Source organism: Gopherus evgoodei, chromosome 5, assembly GCF_007399415.2.
Source record: "Gopherus evgoodei ecotype Sinaloan lineage chromosome 5, rGopEvg1_v1.p, whole genome shotgun sequence".
NCBI lineage: Eukaryota > Metazoa > Chordata > Testudines > Testudinidae > Gopherus > Gopherus evgoodei.
Genome location: NC_044326.1, coordinates 135411289 through 135430246, shown reverse-complemented (window position 1 = coordinate 135430246; position 18958 = coordinate 135411289). Strand labels below are relative to the sequence as shown.

The 18958-nt window shown below is 46.9% G+C and overlaps 1 protein-coding gene across 1 annotated transcript in view; it reads left to right on the top strand.

Moving 5' to 3' along the window:
• Positions 1-10590: 10590 nt before the first annotated feature.
• CSGALNACT1 (chondroitin sulfate N-acetylgalactosaminyltransferase 1) overlaps positions 10591-18958 on the top strand; it is a 101563-nt gene continuing 93195 nt past the window's right edge. The window contains exons 1-2 of the mRNA XM_030565303.1: positions 10591-10721; positions 11210-11301. The gene's annotated coding sequence lies outside the window, so the exon portion shown is untranslated. The remainder of the gene's footprint in view (positions 10722-11209; positions 11302-18958) is intronic.

Genomic DNA, 18958 nt, shown 5'->3' with positions numbered 1-18958 from the left:
ATCACCAGGGTGACAGCAACTCCCCCATTGCCATGGTGATAAAGCCCCCACCCTATCACCAGGGTGACAGCATTTCCCCCATTGCCATGGTGATGGTACCTTTTCCTCTCATCACCATCACCATTTAAAACATGATTCCTCCTCTTGTAGTCCCCTCCATTGGCCTTTCTGCAAAAGATCAGACTCTGGATGGTCACAATAGGCCCTTCTGGTCTTAAGAGTGTATGAATTTTGGTAACAGTGCAGCAGCCCGTTCCACCCACCCACCCACCCACGCACGCACGCACGCACGCACACACACACACACACACACACACCCATTCCGTGGTGCTGGCATGGCCCCTTCTACTCCCCTGTTGCCCATTTCAAATCCCCTTCTTAGCCATGATGGTGGCCTGGCAGTGGTCCCATAACCCTCATGGTTCCCTGTGCTCACCCATCCAGCTTGTTGATAAGGGAGTGACACCACAGTGTACAGGTGTCATAAACAGATAAGTAAGAGTTAATAGAACAAAAGTGCTTCATATCTCTTTTGCCTGGAAAGGGTTAACAAGATCAGTGAGCCAGGCTGCCACCTGACCAGAGGACCAGTCAGGGGACAGGATACTTTCAAATCTTGAGGGAGGGAAATTTTTGTGTGCGCTCTTAGTTTTTTGGTTGTTGTTCACTCTGGGGGCTCAGAGGGACCAGACGTGCAACCAGGTTTCTCTCCAATCTCCCTGATACAGGTTCTTATAGATTCAGAATAATGAGTACTAGGTAGATAAAGGGAGTTAGGCTTATGCTTGTTTTCTTTATTTGCAAATGTGTATTTGGTTGGAAGGAGTTCAAATTTGTATTTGGCTGAAAGGAGTTCAACTTGGTATTTTGCTGAAAAGATTTTAATTTGTACTTGTATACTTAGGCTGGGAGGGTATTCCCAGTGTCTATAGCTGAAAGACCCTGTACCTATTCCATTTTAAAATTTACAAAGCTAGTTTTTACTGTTTTTTTCTTTCTTTAATTAAAAACTTTTCTTGTTTAAGAACCTGGTTGGTTTTTTTATTCTGGTGAGACCCCAGGGGACTGGGTCTGGATCCACCAAGGAATTGGTGGGGAGAAAGGAGAGAAGGGGGAGAGAGAGGTTAATTTCTCTCTGTATTAGGATTACTTTCTCTCTCAGGGATAATCTGGGAGTGGGAAAGAGAAGGAGGGGGGAAGGGAAATTTTCCTCTCTGTTTAAAGATTAAAGGAGTTTGAATCACAGTGATCTTCCAGGGTAACCCAGGGAGGGGAAGCCTGGGAGAGGCAACGGTGAGGGAAAGGGTTTACTTTCCTTGTGTTAAGACCCAGAGGGTCTGGATCTTGGGGGTCCCCGGGGCAAGGTTTGAGGGGACCAGAGTGTACCCCACACTGTAATTCCTGGTTGGTGGCAGCGCTACAGGTTCTAAGATGGTAATTGAGCTTAGAGGAATTCATGCTGGTACCCCATCTTTTGGACGCTAAGGTTCAGAGTGGGGGTTTATACCATGACAACAGGAAACATGTTTCTTTGTCATCCAGCATCTGTCATGTGCCCAACCAGGGTAAGACTCTGCCTGCGGTCCTGTCCTTGCTCTTCTTGTGACCCTGAGGGCTGTGGGTTATACCCAGCATTTTCCACTATGACACAGAGGCCTCTGATAGACACCCATTATAGGCACATGTTTAAATCTTTCATCCCAGTACAATTTTATACTTGGAGTCACCTGTATTTTTTTGGTGTCAAGCCCTTTAGAATTGCTCTCAAGCTGCTATAAGGTTTGGTTATTTTGTATTGAGCTTGTCGCCTTTTCATTATAGAAATGGATAGTATTTAAATTGCTTTTGCTTCAGACTGCTCTTCCTGCCATAACTTGATTTCACTATTTACAGGGACTTTTGAAGCATGTTCTTTGTAAGAAAATCCTCTTTGAACTTATTGTGAGTTTGCTGCTTTGTCACCTGTGTATCCCTTGTCAGAGCTGTTCAAAGGTGGACAAATATTGCCACATAGAGCTAAATCAAAAGCCATTCACAAGCACTGGGCCAATGAGGATAATCATCCAAGTAGTGTTGGCCTTACTCTGGACCCTGCTTTGTTAACAGTGATAATTTATGCCAGCTCATGTATTGTAAATATACAGAATAACAGAGCATCATGTGCACGATAAACAAATCCTGCCACAGTGTTTAAAAGGCCCAGTGGGGCAAGTAGGAGACTACCAGCATGGTGTGTACTTGATCCCAATTTTGCTTTTTGCCAAATATTGCTGTACGGCGGACAAAATCAAAAGGTTTTTGGCAGCAGCTAATTACAAAGTCCATTTGTCATGCAGCACCTCTGTCTAATCGGCTGAAGCAGCACATCAGCTGTGCAATGTAAGCGCTCTGCTGTTTTTCATGCACAGATTATAACATCACAATAGAATATACCCACAATAACTGAATCAAGGCCAAGAGTAAGTAGATGCAGCAGTGACGAGGCTGGATAGTGTATCTAAAAGTCATCGGGAACAATCTATCGGTGAGGATGCCAGTGTGTATTACTTAGTTCTGCCATGAATGCAGGGGACTGGACTGGGGGACCTCTTGAGGTCCCTTCAAGTCCTATGATTCTATGTGGCATCAGCTGCATCAGAACACAAAGTGTGGCACAATTATCACTATTCACATGCCAGCCATATCTCCAGATTGTCTCACCTGCCACCCTTACAGCCACGGACAATAGATGTCTGTGGATGGATAAGTGGATTGCATGTATTTTACAACAGCCACTTCTCTGCTAGTTACTAGGCATGTGCTCTGAGTTCACTTGCCACAAAGCAAAAATACTCTGCCACGGAAAGTTGCATGGGGCATCACAGCTAGTGTGGAGGCGCACATGCTCTGTGCAGATGGCCCTGTGTCAGTGGTGGATTCCCAAGATACATGTGGATCTCAGTAATTGTGAAGTCTGTGGGCTGGACTTGGTACTTCTCCCAGGGGGCCAAACTCTGCATCTTCTGTTTACTAAAGAAACTGCAAGGGGAACCTTGTATAATTTTACTTCTCCTGTTCCCCTTCCATTGTTTTCCCATTACATGGGAAGATGTAGGCCAATAGTTACATAGAGAGTCTATAAAGATAACAACTTTATTCATAAAGCAGCAGCAGACAGGAAAAGCTCAATTACTCCAGGGAAACACCCAGAAGTGTCTGAAACCTTGGACTGTTGTGACTTTCTGAATAAATCCTTAATAAAATACCAGGAGAGATTTTGTATGCAGTGTAGTTGTAGCCGTGTCAGTTCCAGGATATTAGACAAGATGGGTGAGATATCATCTTTTATTGGACCTGTGACACAGTAGGGAGCTGGGTGGATTGACCTGGGAATGTCATCTAGTTTTACTTGGACTGTCTGCATGGGGGATGGGAGAGCAGGGGATGACTTTAATTGAGGGACAGTACCTGAGCCAGGAAGGGGGTGAGGCGAGGCGACACCTTTGCCCGGGAAACTGAAGAAAGAAAGAGGGGGAGAGAGCTGGCTGGAGTGTTTATAGTTTCAGTTTGGGCTGGCTGGGAAGATGCAGGGAACCCCAAGTCTGGGGTCTAAGTTCCTTGCCCCAGAGCGGCCTGCTGCGGGGTCCTGGTTGTGCTTACAAGCCCTGCTTGGGACTGTGTTCCTGTCATCTAATAAACCTTCTGTTGTACGGTCTGGCTGAGAGTCACGGTGAATCACAGGAAGTGAGGGTGCAGGGCCCTGACTCCCCCCCACTCTGTGACAGGACCAACTTCTGCTGATGAGAGAGACAAGCTTTCAAGCCACACAGAGGACAAAAGGAAGGTGTTAGTGGGTTGCAGATTGGTGTAATAAACAGTAAAGCCAATGTTTCTGTTCAGTCCATGATTTTTAGTGTCTAGCAGAGTAATGAATGTACTAATCTACAGGGGCAACATTCCCCACCATACTGCCCTGCCAGCATGTCTCGAGTGATTTGAAGATAGGGGAGGGGAGTCTACCTGTAGGGGTAACAGGGCTAGTGCAGTCTCTGTGGCCGATGCAAGTCTTGGCTTCTCTGTTGAGTCTGCAATTAGCAGAAGACGGGAACTGGAACTGACCCACCAAATATCCATAAGATGGAAACAGCATTCAACCCCTAGCCAGCAGAGCTGGATTAAAACTAGTGATCTGCAGATGAAAGCTTGTGCAGCTTATTAGCAATTCAGATGCATCAAGTCTCTCAATAGGTACTAACTTAAAAGGGGATCTATATTACATTAAAAAAAAGAAAAACCCCACAATCAAACTACATTACAGAACATTAGAATTGCAAGATCAGGCACTCACAAGTTAGGCAATGCCAGCATTAAAGCTGCCTGTGGAACATTCGTTCTGCCCCCATGTGCATAAGCATTATGATACAGTCTTTAATTATAAGCCTGTGTTTGCTAGATGATAGTAAAATGTTAGGGATTAAGATCCCAGAGATCTAGTCCTGGCTCAGGGCGCAGAGTGTGGTCTGAACAGAGTTTACAGACAGCATAGCCCAGCATGTTGACTTGACTCATTAAGGATCATAGTGGTCAACCTTTACTCAAGCTAAAATTCCTGAAATCCAGAGCACTAAAACCCCCCGGGGTGTAGTAGCTAGAGCTGATCCTGTGCTTGCCACAGCACTCCATATTTTGGGCTGTGTGCCTCAAATATTTGTAGTCGGTGCTTTGGGTTTCTTTGTCTGGAATTTAAGTGGGTGGCAGTGAATGCATTTATCACCAACTCACTTAAGTGTTACAAGGCAAATTAAAACTGCAGGACGTTTACAAGAATAATTGCTTCCTCACAACTGAAAAGTTGCTGTTTTGTTAAGGAATAGGATATTTTGTTGACATTTGCGAGCAGTTCTGATACTATGTCTGTTTTGCAGGCACAAACGAGGAGGAATGCAGAAGGGCATGTGTGGTTACACCAGAGGGAAGTACTTTATTCATGATAACACAGAAGAAGTGACACAGGCAGTCAACACTACATTCAGGTGAGTGTCCAGTTAACCCCTCCATTTCCTTACTGCACAAGGATTGGGGAACCCATTCAGTGACAAGTTGATGCTGCCTCCAGAGACTGTGGATTCCCTGAGCTCAATCTATGGCACTGGTCCAAAATAAGTTCAGTGAGATAAGTGACATTTCTTTGCAATTGGAACTGTCTGGCTGAATATGGGACCAGTGAAAACCACGCTGGGCCTCCATGCTGTCTCCCGGCACTCTTCCCTGCCAGCTCAACTGCAGACATGCTGCCAATCAGGGCCTGACTTGGCTGAAGCTACTCCAGATGCCTCTTTATGTGGCGGGGTTCTTCAGTGTAGAAAGGATCAACAGAAAAGGTAATGTGGTTTGGGACTATATTACCTTTTCCAGGTGTGTGAAGCTGGCAGTCTCTCTCTCTGGTTCTCCCCTAGGCCCACATGTTCCCTCTTCCTGCACAGATCCTGTGGAGACTCAAGAGGGTTCCATGTAGGTCCAGTGGTCTGTGTGTATGGAGCTGGTTGCAAGATGGGGTATTAATAAGGAGAAGATCACCCTCCTAAAGACTGTAACCTTCATGGACTATTTTTCTCCTGGAAGCTTCTAAAATATATCTTAACAAAGCCCATAGATAGCACTTATCAAAGTGTAACAATTGGAGATATACCTATCTGAGAGCAGACCAGGAATGGTCACTTGCCAGGGTTACCAGGCATCTGGTTTTCAAGCAGAACCCCCGGTTGAAAAGGGACCCTGGCGGCTCAGGTCAGCACCGCCAACCAGGCCATTAAAAGTCTGGTCAGCAGTGCTGTGGGTCTAAGGCACATTAATCCCTACCTGTCCTGGCACCACGCTGCGCCCCAGAAGTGGCGAGCAGGTCTGGCTTCTAGGTGGGGGGCCACAGGTCTTCGTGCACTGCCCCTGCCCCGAGCTCTTGCTCCACACTCCCATTGGCTGGAAACCGCAGCCAATAGGAACTGGGGTGGTGGTGCCTGCAAACAGGAGCAGCGCATGGAGCCTCTTAGCCCCCCACCCAGAAGTCTGACCTGCTGTTGGCTGCTTCTGGGGTGCAGCGTGGAGCCAGGACAGGTAAGGAGCCTGCCTTAGCCCCACTGCACTGCTGATGGGACCCCTCCGAGGTAAGCCTATGCCCCAACCCTGAGCCTTAACCCCCTGCCCCAGCCCTGAGTCCCAAAAACCTGGAACCCCCTCTTGCACCCCAAACCCCTCATGCCCAGCCCCACCTCAAAGCCTGCATCCCAGGGGTGAAAGTAACTTACCGGTACTGCCGGAGTCCTGAGGGCGCGTTGGCCTCATCCAGAAGAGGTGTGGCCTCTTAAGATTTAAAGGCCTTGGGGCACCAGCTGTGGCTGGGAGACCCAGGGCCTTTAAATCAACCACGGGCTCCCAGCTGAAGAGGTGGCTGGGAGACCCCCGGGGGGGGGGGGGGGAACCCTGAGTTTTGCCACACTGGGGCCAGGATTTAAAGGGCCCGGAGCTCCTGCCACTGAGGGCAGCCCCGAGCCCTTTAAATCCTGGCCCCAGCCTGGCCGCCAGAGCCGCGGCCAGGATTCAAAGGGCTCTGGGCTGCCTACAGCTGCGGGGAGCTCTGAGCCCTTTAAATCTCAGCCGTGGCTTACTTTCACCTCTGCTGCAGCCCCAGCCAGAGCCCTCACCTCCCTACACCCCAACCTCCTGCCCAGAGCCCCCTCCCACACCCTGAACCCCTCATCCCCAGCTCTACCCCAGAGCCCAGCCCAGAGCCTGTACCCCTTCCTGCACCCCAACCCCCTGCTCAACCTGCAGCCCCCTCCCATGCTCTGAATCCCTCAGCCCCACCCCCAGTCTGGAGCCCCCTTCTGCATCCCAAACTCCTAATCCCCAGCGCTCCCAGAGCCTGCATCCCCAGCCCAGAGCCCTCCGACACTCCCACACCCCAACCTCCTACCTCAGCTCATAGCCCTCTCCTACATTCCAAATCCCTTAGCCCCAGCCTGGAGCCCCCTCCTGCACCCCAAACCCCTCACCCAGAGCCCATATCTCTACCTGGAGCCCTCATCCCCTCCCACATCAGTGAAAGTGAGTGAGGGTGGGGGACAGTGAGCTATGGAGGGAGAGGGAATGTAGTGAGGTGGGGTGGGGCCTCAGGGAAGGGACGGGGCTAGGGTGTTCGCTTTTGTGCAATTAGAAAGTTGGCAGCCATATTGCTCACACAATGGAGAACTGAGGGGATTTGCTTGTTCAACAGTCCAGATTGTACCCTGGGGAACATCACACCCCCTTGCAGGGTCCCAGATCTCAGGTTCCAGCCTGAGTCCAAACCTCTACACAGCAGTTTTACAGCCTGCAGCCCGAGCCCTGCAGGCCCCAGTCAGCTGACCTGGGCCAGCTGTGGATGTTTAATTGATGGGTAGACATACCCTTAGAGCAGCCGTTCTCAACCCGTGGGATGCATGTGGTCCTATTAGCACACAGCTGCAGCTCAGTTCAGCTGTGTAGTAGAGGCTGGCCCATGTTCTGGGGTCTGGCAGGTTCCCAGCTGCCCGCCCAGAGGGGTCTGGGTTTCCCCGCTGCCTATCACAGCAGGGTCAGGGCTTCCAGTCTTCCCCACATGATAGGAATCTGAGGTCAGGGCTTCCAGATGGCTTCGCAGGGTCTGTAGCTGCTGGCTGACACCACAGGGTTGGGAGTGGGGCAGGGGTCTGGGGCAGCTAGCCCACCCCATATGGCAGGGGTGTGGGCATCCAGCCTACCCCACATGGCAAGGTTCCAGGGTTGGGGCAGCCTGCTCCATGGGGTCGGTTGGATGCCCTGGACCCCATGGTCCTGGGGAAGCCATGTGGCAGGGGTGTGGGATCTGGGGCTGCCAGCCCTTCCCAGGTGGGCTGCCCTGCCACCCACCCTCTGCAGCCCAGGTAACACATCGTGGGCCACATTTGCACTTAAGTAACCCTCCAAACATTAATAATAGGCACAGAGCAAACAGTATGCTACTTAATCTCCTTGTCCATTGTGTTAATGCCAATTCTCCTTTGCTTACATGCGTGATGTTCTTTATCCTTCTCGTACCTTGAGTGAATTTTGTTTCGGTTCACTATGGTTTCTACACCATTACTCATTGATTTCTCAAAATAATTAAAAAAAATCAGTATTGATTTTACAGGAGCTGTCAGTTACTACCCCTGCAGCCTGTTCTCAGCTTGCTGGCTTTATACAAGCTCAGCCTGCCCCTGCCCATCTGGCTCTCATGCAGGTGCAGCCTATCAGGTTAATTGTGCTAACAACCTGCTCTGCCTTTTGTGAGATGGGCCCTCCATTATATTCCTCTCTTTACTTCTCTCTCTTGTGAGAACTGACCATTTATTCCTACTGTTTTCTGTCTTTGAACCAAGTATCAGAGGAGTAGCCGTGTTAGTCTGGATCTGTAAAAGCAGCAAAGAATCCTGTGGCACCTTATAGACTAACAGATGTTTTGGAGCATGAGCTTTCATGGGTGAATACCCACTTCGTCGGATGCATGTCTTTGAACCAGTTACTGATTCAGGAGCGACTGTTCCTTTTATCCCATGACTGCCTATTTTGATAAAGACCCTTTGGTGTGGAACTTCATCAAAGGCTTTCTGAAAGTCCAAAATCTGCCACAAAGAGGAAACAATGGAGTTCTGGAAACAAGGGGGGAGCTGACAGAGATGCTCCGGATCCAGCAGGTATCCACCCCTCTCCTATCAATGTGACAGCCTGGGATGCATGCACAAATGGCAATTTTCCATAGCTTTATAACTTGGATGGATTTTCATGGCACAGCAAATGGCACCTCTCTGACCTCAGGGCTACCCTCCTCCTAATTCCAGTTCTCTGTTCCAAACCCCTGAAGTACTAGAGCTGTTCAAACGTCCAGTCAAACAAAGGTATAGCCCAAAGTACTGATTATTCATTGATCTCATTCTCAGAAATGACTAAACCTTTTTGGATCAAATTTAACAAAAAAAAATTCAGCAGACACCACACATGGCACATTTCAGTCATTGAGGCTGAAATTTCAAAAGTTCTAGGTATCTGAAACTGCTTTATAATAGGAAGTATTAGGCAGCCTTAATCATAGGTATTGCTAATGCCCGTCCTAGGACTGTTGTCCTATTTGTTACTTCTCTTAGCCCTGCCCAGCTATTTGTCCTGGTTCTGTTCCTCCTGCACACACTGGTGAAAGAATTGTTAATTGAATAGTGAATATTCTCTGCACAGCTACTGCTGTGCAAGGCCACTAAAGGCAATTAGTTATACTTGGGCTACCTCCCTGCACACAATGAGTTGGCCAGTTATAATGGAGGGCAAACAACCAGCAAGTGGTCTGTGGAATCTCTAGCACCAAGTAAGAGACACATCATATAAGTATCAGGGGGTAGCTATGTTAGTCTGTATCCACAAAAACAACACTGATTCTGGTGGTACCTTAAAGGCTAATAGATTTATTTGGGCATAAGCTTTCAGAAGAAGTAAGGTTTTTTACCCATGAATGCTTATGCCCAAGTAAATCTGTTAGTCTTTAAGGTGCCAACGGACTCCTTGTTGTTTTTATCGTATAAGTACAGTCCCTTCTTAAAACTATTTTCTAAGCCAGGGCTGGGGAAACTTTTTGACCTGATGGCCAATTGGGGTATAAAAATTGTATGGCGGGCCATGAATGCAGACAAAATTGGGGTTGGGATGCGGGAAGGGGTGTAGGTTCCGGCTGGGGATGTGGGCTCTGAGGTGGGGCTGGGAATGAGGTTTGGGGTGCAGATGGGTGCTCTGTGCTGGGATCAAGGGGTTTGGAGAGTGGGAGGGAGATCAGAGTTGGGGCACGGGGAGAGGCTCAGGGGTGCAGGCTCCGAGCGGCGCTTACCTCAAGCAGCTCCTGGAAGCAGTGACATGTCCCTTCTCTGACTCCTATGCATGGAGCGGCCCCCTACCCTCGGAGCAGGGCCACGCCACGGTTTCTGGGAGCTGTGTGGTGTGCCCCCCAACCCGGCACCCCGTATGGAGCAGGGCAAGCACCAGACCCCGCTCCCTAGTGGAAGCTCATGGCCTGGCTTAAAATAGTCCCGGGCCATAGTTTGCGCCCCCCACCCTCACCCCATTCTAAGCATACACTGAGTAGCCTAAAGGGTGGGTTATGCAGTCAATAGGATTCTCTCCACAAGTTCTGGTAATTCAGTGACAAGATTGCCAGTTGGAATATGCGTAGATGTTTTCTCCACTTCCTATACATAAATAAATACTGCTTGTGTGTGTAACTGTCTTCATGCTGTGTCGGATAGCCAGCTGAATGGCATGCGGACAGAAACTGTCCTTTAGTGATTGTCTCTTGAAGTAGCATGGCTCTTCAAGAGACAAGAGGAGGGGGACTGTATCCAGCCAGCCCTGGGAGAGGATGCTGAGCGCATACTGAAGAGCTGTCTTCAGCCAGGGCTTGCCAGTTTAACAACTCAGTTCACTGTTCCATTTGCACACTGGGTTCTTTGACGCAACAGAAATAGCTGCCTTTTTTTTTTTTTTCCCTTCCTCTTAAATCTGCCTGGCCAATTTAAAGCTTGTGGATTTTTTCTTCCCCCTCAGGGAAAGCTTCTGAGAGGATTTTCTTTTTTTAACAGTTAATTCGATGAAACTGGTTTTTTTTTCACCCACCCCGTAGATTTTGCTGTCAGGAAACATTGAAGCTGAACACAAGGCTTTCATTGCAGGTCAGTAGCTGAACTCCCGACCGAAGCAGTTAACATTCAAGTGTTGCTTTAGCAAGTACCAGAGTTTGCTAGAGACAAGTTAGCAAAGTTGTAGCATTCCAGTCAATGCAAAGCTGCCTTCTTAGTGGAAATTTTAGTGTAGCTCTCCAGCGGTTTGCAAAATTAGTTTGTCATCTTTGTCATGGAGACAGATGGGCCAAATTGATGCCTGTTGTCACTTTATTGAGAATAGTGGTGTAACTCTAAGGGTCAATCTGCCTCTGTGTCATTTAATTACTGTATGGCTTCATTCACTTAGCACTTAGTAAGACCTACAAGGAATTGTCAGGACAGTAATCTTCTTTTTCTCAAGAATTGTATTTTTGAGTTGTAATTTGTTCACTCACTTCTTTTTACCAGTGTTCCTTCAAAAGCCTATTACTACTTTATACAGGCACGCTGCAGGGAAGGCAGTTATATACAATTGTCTTTTTTGTATTTCCTTTTAGTTTTCTATCAAAAGACCTAAAATTAGTTGCATCAGGAAGGAAGGATGTAGGTGTATCGCTGTTGCCTTGCCTCTTTCCAGCCTGTGATTGAGGTAAGTCACTTGTTCTTCTTTCCGTGTCTTTGAAATGGATTCATTGTTGTTCTCCTCTGTACTGCATTTATGGGCATCCTCTTTTTATTTATTTCATTTTTCTCCAGTCTGATTAAAAACAGATGGTTGATCAAGTCAGAATTGTAAAACTGCTTAATTAAATCCTATACTTTTTATTTTAACGTTACCCTGGGTAGTTCCTTCTCCTCCTCCCACCCCCTTCTAGTTATCATCATGGTAAATAGTGTGGCTGTGTGGATATTGTGCTGGGCTGGTCAATTCTCACACCAACTTTGCGAAATGGAAAAGATTTTGACTCCAGTATTCAGCACTTTTCTCCTGTGATGGCTCTCCAGGAGTGTGTAAATTTAATTGGATTGTTTCAGAACACATTGAATATATTTCCTACCAGGCACGTTTTTTAAAAATGACATCTTGAAACTAAACAGGCAACCTACAAAATAATAATTTCCATCAGGCTGTGGATTTTCATTCCCCTCAAAATCCCCTCGGATTATAAAGAAATTCATAACTTTCCAAAATATCAAGTCAATATTGATAGAGCCCAGTTCATGGGACAAATGTGGTGGTGGCATTGGCTCTACACAATTGTTGAAAATAAAATTGTAGTGAAGTGATTAGTCTGAGTGATTAGTCTCTGGGGAATTAAAGAATTATTAACTTAGTTAATTTTCATTTTCAAATGAGTTGAGCTCTGGTTCGCACTGTGGAGGGACTGATTGTCCTTCCAGAGTTAAGATTGCAGCAAGCAAGTTATTATGAGTCAGATTTTGACACGCACTCTGCAATTTCATCATTGTTAAATCAATCCTTTGGGAACTGTACGTGGCACATACTAGCCAGGGAAAGTTTAGTTCAAGGTGAACACTCTGGTGTGCAGAGATGGGGCTTAGGGGGATGGGTCAGAACACTTTCAATTTTGAAAATCCTTCTAGCCCTTTCTTTTGGCTCCTCACATCTCTGAAATGGTTTGCTCGATGACTTCCAAAATGGGCTGGCTGAGGAGAGGTGCTTTTTAGTGGTTCCTGGGAGTTGAGGTGCAGTGAAAATTAGTGAAGGAATTCCAATGCTACAGAGAGCTGTTTTCAGGCACCTATAATATATCATTTATAAATCTCCACATGAGTAACTTAAGAAAAAGATAGTTAAGGCTCAATAGATTTTAGAACTTTCTTTGACATGAAGCCAAATCTTTGCAGCCCTCTCTATCAGATATTTCTGAGGGGGAAAAAAACATATATCCTCTAACTCGAAAGACTAGAAATGCACAATGAAGAACTGCAGCCAGTTCCTCTCTGACAAGTAACTGCATATTCATTATCACACCAACCAATTTCCAATGTGCTCTTGACTTTAATTTTGCCTTCTTAAGTCTTGAAACTCAACAATGTAATCAACTAGTGTCAAAATATCACGCACCTTTTCTGAAATGAATTTTCAACAGAATAGGTCTGAATCTCCAGTGTATTATGCTACTGGGGCTATACTACCTTTCTTATTGCGCCTGTTCTGGGGTGGGGAACGTGCCTCATCCATTTAAAGGGGAAGTGGTGGTGGATGGGGGAGAGGGTGAGGATAAATGACACCAGGGTTCCAAAGCCAGTGCAGAGCTACAGGATCACTGCTGGGGAGTTGGGTGTGTATCTGCAGTTCATTCTCCCAGGATCCAGACTGCACCTTTCTGAAAGAATGCTTAGGTAGAGATTCTAAGAGTTGGTCTCCTCCATAGGTTTTGCTGCAGGAGGGAATGGTTTGCCCCAAATAGGTATGCTTATGATACCGGCTATGTTATCCCTATTTTGGTGACATGGATTGTAGTTGTAAAATGCATTGATATAGCCTATCAGGGCTGGAAGGGACCTCAGGAGGTCATCTAGTCCAACCCCCTGCTCAAAGCAGGGCCAATCCCCAGACAGATTTTTGCCCCAGATCCCTAAACGGCTCCCTTGAGGATTGAACTCACAACCATGGGTTTAGCAGGCCCATGTGCAAATCACTGAGCTATCCCCCCTATAAACACAGCTAGCTAGCTAGCTCATAACATTTTGATCTTCCTTATATAAAATAAAACCTTTACATGCTTCCTTCTGAGATGCTTAGATGAGAATAGCATATGCACATCTGCACTCTTGGGTAAGTATCTATCTCCTTCTCAATCAATTCTATCAGAGGTTTATGCATTCTTTTCCATCTTGCCCTTCTTCATGGTGATAGCAGTAAAATTGGCATGGCTGGTTGGTAATAACTTCTTCCTGGAGTCATGAAATATTTCAGCCTTACGGCACAACTGAATTTGCTTTATGGAGGGCAGTGTGTTGAGGCTGCTAAGCTCCAGGCAAAGCACCTGCTTGTTAAAAAATGGACAGCAGTGCAAAACGGTATGCTGGAGCAGCAGAAACTGCATTGTAGTGAATGTTGATGCTAGCTTCCCGTGCAACCCTATTAAGTCCGAGGACAGGGGACCCGAGAATAGGAGACCAGGAGAAATGTGGAGGGGCAGGGATCTAGGAGGGGGTATAGAGAGTATGTAAGGGGCTGAGAGGGATGTGGACTGGGGGACACATGGAGGGTGGCAAGGAATCAGGCTTCACCATCTTAGAGTAGGGTGTTCTGGAGGTGGGACAACATGGAGTTGGAGGGAGGCAGGAGACTGGTATGGCATGATGGAAGGGACACAAAAGGGGTGTACATAACATGGAGACATAGAGGAAGGTCATAGAAGAAGGCATCAACAGGATGGTCCAGTGGACATGGGTGATCTTGGTTCTATTCCTGGCTGTGCCATTGACCTGCTCTGTGCCTCAGGTTACCCTCACATCCCTTTGTCTGTCTTGCCTATTTAGATTGCAAGCTATCAGGGTAGGGTGCTTTCTCACTGTGTGTTTGCACACACCCACTGCTGTTGGACCCCAGTCTTGGTAAACTCCTCTAGGCACTATTTTAATTATTTAATAAGGAACCCACGAAATGCTATAGAAATAGTCCCCTGGAATTCTGCAGCCAAGAGAAGCCTTTGGCAGAGCTCTGTTCTGCTGCTGGAAGGCTGCAGTGAAACACAGTGTTTTTGCTTCTTCCTACATTTAAGTAAGATCCTTTCATTGTCACTGGAGCACTCCTAGGCTCAAGAGATAAGATTCAGATGAAAATCACCCATTCCATAATTTCAAGATTCCTCTCAGCAGTGATTAGTAACTGAAGACAGGCTTATTCTCCCCCTGGACAGTCTGATCTCTGGCCTTAGAATTTTCTTCCTTCTCTGTCTTGCTGAAGTGTTGAAATAACAACAGCAGCAGCAGCTGCTTCTTCCAGATGTGTTTGGAACTCCGAGCTATGCTGGCATTCTAAATACAGTGACAAGCTGATGCGCCTGAAATGACCACATGTGCATTAAGGAAATTAATGAAGAAACTGGTCCAGGCTTTGCTGGGGTGTTTTTTTAACTTCTTCTTCCAAAAATACTAATGTTGAGTCTCTCTAGCTTAAAAGGTGAATTGCAAGTCAAGGGCAAAATCATTTATTCAGATGCTGATCCTGCTCTCATTAGAACAGGCAGACTGACCAAGAGAGTTGTAATTATTACATCTCCTCCCTAGAAAGTCGAACAAAACCAAAACCACCCGACCTCTTCTATTTACTAGGAATACTGAAATAAATGTATGTTCAGCTGTGTAGAACAAGCTCCCTTCCTCTCATGTTCCTGGAGTCAGAGCAATACATGTCCTGTCCCTAGAAAAAGCAGGCATTGCTCTTTATTCTTGTTAGCCTTGCAGACCCAGAACACCTACAATGTGAGTGAGCTGGATTCTGTTCCATTTTTGTACATCATCAATAAACTTTGTTTACTGCAGATTGGGATACTGTGAGGCAAAGCTGCAGCTGAACCAGGGCTGCTCACATAGCTACAATGACTCACCCCCCTTCTGCAGCATGATGGAGACCTTGGCACATATCTACCGCGAGTGCACCAGGTTGCAAGCCCTTATCCCAGTTCTTCAGATCCTTCTCCTTAGGCTCTGGCTGCACTTCTCTCCACACCTCTTGCAAACCCATTCTGTGGCCCCATGAAGTTGCAAACCTCCTCATTAACCTCCTCCTGGTGCTAGCCAAGGTGGCCATCCACTATATTAGGAGGAGGAGGATGGATGGGGGAAGTGCTCTGCAAATGCACAGCCTCTTTCCAGTCCTCCCGGAAGTCACATCTCTGGGCAGAGTTCCACTGGCTCCTTGGATGCCCTCCAGGAGCAATGGGCGCCATCCAGGGTTCTCTGCTCAGTGTCCCCCTCTGGCTCCTTGCTTTTGACCCTATGACCTCATTCCCATCCCTGTTTTTCTCATTTGTTGTCCTCTGAACACTTTTCATGCCTGGGTCCAGTAGCTCCTCCCCTTAGACTGGGGGGCGGGGGAGCTTTAGATGTGGGTGGGCTTGTGCCAACCCATCCCTGGCAAATCACTAGATACAGTGACTCACCCGTCCAGCAGAACCTCTCGTGACACATTGCCCAGGCACGTTCCAGCAACTCAGCTGCACTAACTCATCCCTCAAGAGAGCCCTCAGTGACTCAGTCCTCAGAGATGGTGCAGCAACCTATTCATAGGCAGAGCCCTAGTTAGATGTCCCCAGTGCACAGGCATTTCATCCTCACCCCACCCTCCTGATGCCTTGTCATGTTACAGACTCCCTAGACTTCCCTCCTGCCCTTGTCTGTGCTCTATTCTGACCCTGCTCCAGCCCTGTTCGTGATCTGCTCCAAACCCTGCACCTGCCCCTGGACCCCCTGATCCTTGGACTGACTCCAGCCCAATTTCAACTTCAGCCTACTTCCAGACTCTGTGATCCTGATGTGGCTTGCCTTTGGACTCTGACCCATAGCCTCTCCCCCTGTCTCAGTGCTGCCCTTGGCCCAGTTCCAACTCAGCGTCCGGCTTCGAAAATGTTCCAGCCACCAGAACTGACTGCACAGAACACAGAGCCCGACAGATAACATGGACTAAGGTTCTACTCAGTATGAGCAAGGCTAAGTTCCACGGGAGTCAGCAGGACTATGCACAGAGTAAACGACTACTGAATGTGAATAAGAGTCCTAAATTCTAGTCAGTTACACTTGTGCAACCCCATTCAGGGCTGAGCCAACTCCTGGTGAAAGCAATCAGTCTTTCCCTTGACTTGTGTGGGAAGTGGATCAGGCCCTAGGGAATGGGGTTGCATAGCAGGATGAACTGGGATGCCCAGGATATCTGATGTTCTTTTTTGGCGTACAACGTGTTTATTCTTATTGATGGTGATGTGTGGGCTGGAAAGAGCTTATCCTGACTTTCTGATCCCAGGCTGTTTACAAGACTGGCAGTTTACAAAAGCTGCCTTTCTGTTTGTAAACTGAGCACATTTGACATGGAGATTGCTAAGCAATGATAAACTTCACCATTTTTGTGGCGTTCCCTTTGAGGGGAGGGATAGCTCAGAGGTTTGAGCATTGGCCTGCTAAACCCAGGGTTGTGAGTTCAATCCTTGAGGGGGCCACTTAGGGATCTTGGGCAAAAATCAGTACTTGGTCCTGCTAGTGAAGGCAGGGGGCTGGACTCAATGACCTTTCAAGGTCCCTTCCAGTTCTAGGAGACAGGTATATCTCCAATTATTATAGAGCAGAGCTTCCTGCCAGTGAGATCTGTTAGTCTATGGAAGGTGTTCTGCCAAGGAAGTGCCGGGAGACCCATCACTAGAGACATTTAAAACTGGATTGAGCAAAACACTGGAAAATATTCTGCAGGGAGTGATCTGCCATTGTCAGGTGGGTAGTATAGATGACTTGATTCATTTCTTTATCAATTTTTATGGTGCATTAATGGAATGGGCCATCCCTTCAATTATTTTCGATGGCTGCATCCTCAGTGTTAGGTTGCTTTGGGAGTACTGAAACACGATCCAACTACCTATGCACGTACATCAGCCCAGTATTCAGGAAGGAAAAAATAACATGGCTATAGTGAAGCCACCTAGAATCCTTCTGAAATGAGACTCCTGAAAAAATATTTGTCCTCCCTCCTCCCCCCTGCAATTTTAAACCGCAGAGAAATCTTTGGGAAAACAATGGGAGTGACTTGGTCTGTGGATGTTTCCCCCCCAGGTAGGCATACACTGGCACAGTTGGCATTCCTAACCATGCAGCAGGCATGCCACTGACAGGAATGGGCATGGCTGGAGCACAGTGAGCTCCAGTGATCCTGGGAGGGTGTTGGAATGACCCTTTGCGACCGTTTGCAAGTTAGAGCAGCAAGTTAGAGCAGCCGTGAGGACCAAGAGGCTGGGCGCGGGTGGGGGTGGGGGAGGGGGGAAGCTATGGTGACAATTTCTAAGCCAGGCCGCCTTGCTTTTGTGTGGAAAAAATCCTTTGGACTTGATCTAAGATCTCTGTGCTACCAAATGTGACAAGTTGCATTCCTTAACCATTAAAATGCAGGCCAAAATTCAGATGGTCCCCAAAGAAATCTGAAGGGGAAGCAAATGAAGAAGAGAATATCCATATTAAAGACCATATCAATCAGAGATAATTCAGAGACCATCTTTGTCTCACAAGTTCCTTCAGCAAGGGGACAGTAATCATCCACTCCGGTGTGACCAGAATCCCAGGGGAACCAGCTGAGGGGTCACTCAATTAGGCTGAGTTGCAAAGAATGGGACAGACAATCCCCAAAGCTGTGGATATTCCAATACTTAGATTTGTCAAGCCGGCACAAAACCTTCTATAATACCTTACTGGTTACCCAGAAGTCAACAACATAGTTCCCTTAAAGTAACCCAACCTCAGGCCTCCACCTAGTCCTCCCAAGTCAAATATAATGAAGTTTACTGAAAATCTTATTCATCACATAAAAAAGTTCTACCGATCTCAAAGGGTCGGACACATTACCTCCCTGGTTAATGAATATTCCAGATCTTGCCCAAATACATGCTTATAGCCAATTCTTATTAACTAAACTAAAATTTATTAAAAAAAGAAGAGAGAGAGAGGTTAGGTTAAAAGATCAGTATACATACAGATATGAGTATAATTCTTGAGGTGTAGATTCATAGCAGAGATGGTGAGCTTTGTAGTTGCAAAGAGTTCATTCAGAATTGGTCCATAGGCTACAGTCCAAATTATATTCAGGGTAGTCCAGTCAGATCTGGGATCTCAATCTTGGGGTTTCAGCTTTCCCTGCAGTGAAGCATCAAGCAGAGCTGAGATGACAGGATCCGGACCCAAGGATCTGTTATACAGTATTCTAGCAGCCACTTGACCGCACAGGCCTGGGTGAACAATAGGCTTTTGATGTAACCTTCTGTCTCCTAAGCACCAATGGTAATTAGTTACACAAATTAACATAGGGCAATTTATCCATTAGGCAGTCTATCACAAACTTCAAAGAGACATACAGACAACGACATTATTTCACCCAAGATTCATCTAAATGTTAATATTCCCTTTTGACCTCTGAATTAATAGTTATAGTGCCAGACAGGAACTGTCTGTTGACATGGCTAGCATTTATGAATACATACATACAATTAGTATCACTTCTAACAACATAGGCTAGAACTTTGAAATGCAAACCTATCTAGCACTGAATGGCCCTCATTGCCATTCGCATACTTTCTAAC